Below are 3,186 nucleotides of genomic sequence, written 5' to 3' on the forward strand. Positions count from 1 at the left end.
CACCGGGGACTTCTGCTCCATTAAGAAAGACATTGAGACTTGGGACATGGCAGCACACACCTTTGGGTCCCAGGAGGTAGAGGCAGGCAGATCTTTGTGAGTCAGGGTCAGCCCGGTCTACAGAGCAAGTGATAGGCCAGCAGGACTACACAGTGAGAGACTGTGCCTCCAAACCATATGCTAAAGGAAGAGAAGGCACGTTCTATAGAGCAGGAGAAAATGTTCCTGTGACTGAGACAGAATCACTGTAGTTTAGGATGGCCTCAAACTCCACCTGTAGCTGAGAAATACCTTAAATTTCGGAGCCTTCTACTTCTTCCTCCCAAGTGCTGAAGTTACAGGCATGCAATATCATACCTGTTTTGTGCAGTGCTGGGGGTGGAACCCAGAGCTTTCTGTAAGCTAGACAAATACTCTGCCCACTAGGCTATAGATCCCTAGCCAAAATATAATCAATAATTTAATTTACGCTACTTGTGAACTATGTGGATTTTGTATATGTGCTTATAGTTTTGAGTTGTCTTACCTTAGCCCATGATGACCTGGAAGTCACTGTATACTCCAGGCTAGCCATGAATTCATGGCAATACCCCTGCCTCCATAGTGTTGAATGAAGTTAAAGGAGTGAGCCATCAATAAATACTCAGCTAGCTGTAAAGATTTTAGTTAGGGAGACCCAGTTTTTTTCTGTAAAGTAGGAATGATAATGGTACAGGGTCATTATGCAAAGATGTGTTGATAATTTATGGGGGAAAAAAGCCTGGTACAGAATGTAGTTGTCTTCCTTTTTTTTTGTGGCTATGTTATTACATAGATATGATCCAAAGACAACCAACTGCTATCGACATTTTAGTGCATTTTTCCCAGTTTTTGTTTTGTTTTATTTTTTTGAGCCTTACCATGTAGCCCAGGCTACCCCTAATTCTCCATCCTCTTGTGCCACCCTCCCTAGAGCTGAAATTATTTGTGTGCACTACTACCTCCAGTCTTTTCATATTTAGAGGGGCGGGGAAGCAGAGTCTTATGTGGAACAGGGTGGTCTGGGACTTACTATGTAGTCAAGAATGACCTTTAAGTTCTGATTGTCTCCATCTCATTGCTAGAATTATAGGTATGCACCATCACTCTGTTTGTTTTTAAATGTGGCGCTGTGAATTGAACCCAGGTCTTTATGCATGCTAGGCCAGCATTTTACCAACTGAGCTACAGCCCTGCCTCCAAGTCCTTTTTTTAAATGTGAGGTTTTTTCTCAGATAGTTTGCGATTACCATAATACATCATTTTATAGGTTGCTTTTTAACTTAAGATTACAACAGTATGTTCCTTGAATTTGTAAGCATTATCCTAGTGATCACATACTTGTCCGTTGTGTAGATTCCCTTTGCTTTTGCAAAGCTCCCAGGCCTACTGTTTCCTTTGTTCTTTACCCATGACCACCTCACCAATGCCCTTAAAGACACAGGTCTTTGCCAAAGACAATTACAGTACCACCTGTTTCCCATCCTCCACATTCATATCCAAATGTCCCCCAAGAAATTGATTGGGATCTCTACTTTCACTTAGGCATTTCCACAGATGTCTGTCCTTACACTTTGAAAAGTTAATTTTTAACTTAGCATACAAAGTAATAAAAATACCAAATGCCTCACAAATTTGCTTGTCATTCTTGAACAGGGGTCGTACTAATCTCTATGTTCTAATTTTGGCACATGCGCTGCCAAAGCGAACACTGTCGTTCCACTTAATGGAAGCCAAGACATAATCAGACCTTTTGGTGCCATGTGTATACGAACATAACTTTTGCCTCAGAGGATCATTTTCTTTTTAGCTTCAGGATCTTTCTTTTTACTAGGCTCCTAGCCTGCCTTCTGAGCCCATACCAAATAGCAGCTTCCTTCAGAAGTCCTTGGAGTCTAGTTACGTTTCCGCTCTAGCAGAGTTAGCACCTCCGATGCTGGGTGACACTCACATGTTTGTTTTTCAGATAGATCTCATGAATCCTACACTGGCCTGGACTCACTATATATAATCAAAGATGTCACTGACATTCTGATTCTCCTGCCTCTTCCTCCCTCCCAAGTTCTAGGAGTACAGGGGTATACCACCTGGTTTTATGCACACAAGGCAAGTGCCAAGCTAACTTACCTACATCTCCTGTAAAGTCAGTTTTTGGTGTGTGTGTGAGGGGCAGGGTCAGCTTCTGGCTATTTACTCCAAGCTGGCCTAGAACTTGAGATCTTCCCGCCTCTGTCTTCAGGAGGCTAGACAGGCAACCTGTGTGCCATCAGAGTTCAGCCTTAAACTCAGTTTTGTTGTCACTCAGGTAGAAGGCCAGCACTTCTAAGCATTCTAAAGCACTATGGGCATCCGCCTAAGGGCCTGATGAAGAGGAGGGTATTGTAGCCTTTTTCCAGCTGAGCAGTAGAAGACTTAAGGAACTAGGGAGGGTGTGGACTGGAGGGGAGATCTTTCCTTAGGCCATTTCTTTCTTCTTTAGGCAAACTCTTAACAATTACATCTTGGAGTTTCTCCAATCTGAGAGTAGAACCATCAAGTAGATAGCTTACTATGGGGTCATAAAGCCCAGCAGCCATGTCCCTGAATGGCAGCCCTCTGGCTTCAGGACAAAGGAGTCCTTAGATAGTCCTTAGCCAGAAGGTTTGGTCTGGAGCCCACAGGTTTGGGCTTCAGTGAATGAGAAAAGAAGAAAAACCTACTGGAGTTCTAGGAGGAATGGGGTCGAAGGGACAATCCTGGGAATGATAGTTAATTTGAAGGTGACATGTTCATTTTTAAATCAGTAGAAAAGAATGTATGGGGTTGGGGATTTAGCTCAGTGGTAGAGCGCTTGCCTAGCAAGCTCAAGGCCCTGGGTTCGGTCCCCAGCTCCGGAAAAAAAGAAAAAAAAAACCGAAAAAAATGTATTATTTAATGAATGGTTTTGCAATATATGACTATTGGAATTAGGTGTGTGCCGCCATGCTCGGGTTTCAAGTTAGCACTTCATGTCATCGCCAAAGAAAATCATAAAGTGATATGATGGTAGCCAGTTAGTGATTTTGTTCAGAGATGGGACTGGGGATTAAGCCTAAAGCCACACACTACTCAGTTAAGTTCTTGGTTGCAAAATTAAACATCTAATCGCAATGAAAGCACAAAGATGTTTGCTGAAGCTATCTGGGACCT

The 3,186-nt window shown here is 42.9% G+C and overlaps 1 pseudogene; it reads right to left on the reverse strand.

Moving 5' to 3' along the window:
• Positions 1 to 1,629: 1,629 nt before the first annotated feature.
• On the reverse strand, positions 1,630 to 1,726 carry LOC116889448 (annotated as a pseudogene).
• Between the last annotated feature and the right edge of the window lie 1,460 nt (positions 1,727 to 3,186).

Source organism: Rattus rattus, chromosome X (assembly GCF_011064425.1).
Source record: "Rattus rattus isolate New Zealand chromosome X, Rrattus_CSIRO_v1, whole genome shotgun sequence".
NCBI lineage: Eukaryota > Metazoa > Chordata > Mammalia > Rodentia > Muridae > Rattus > Rattus rattus.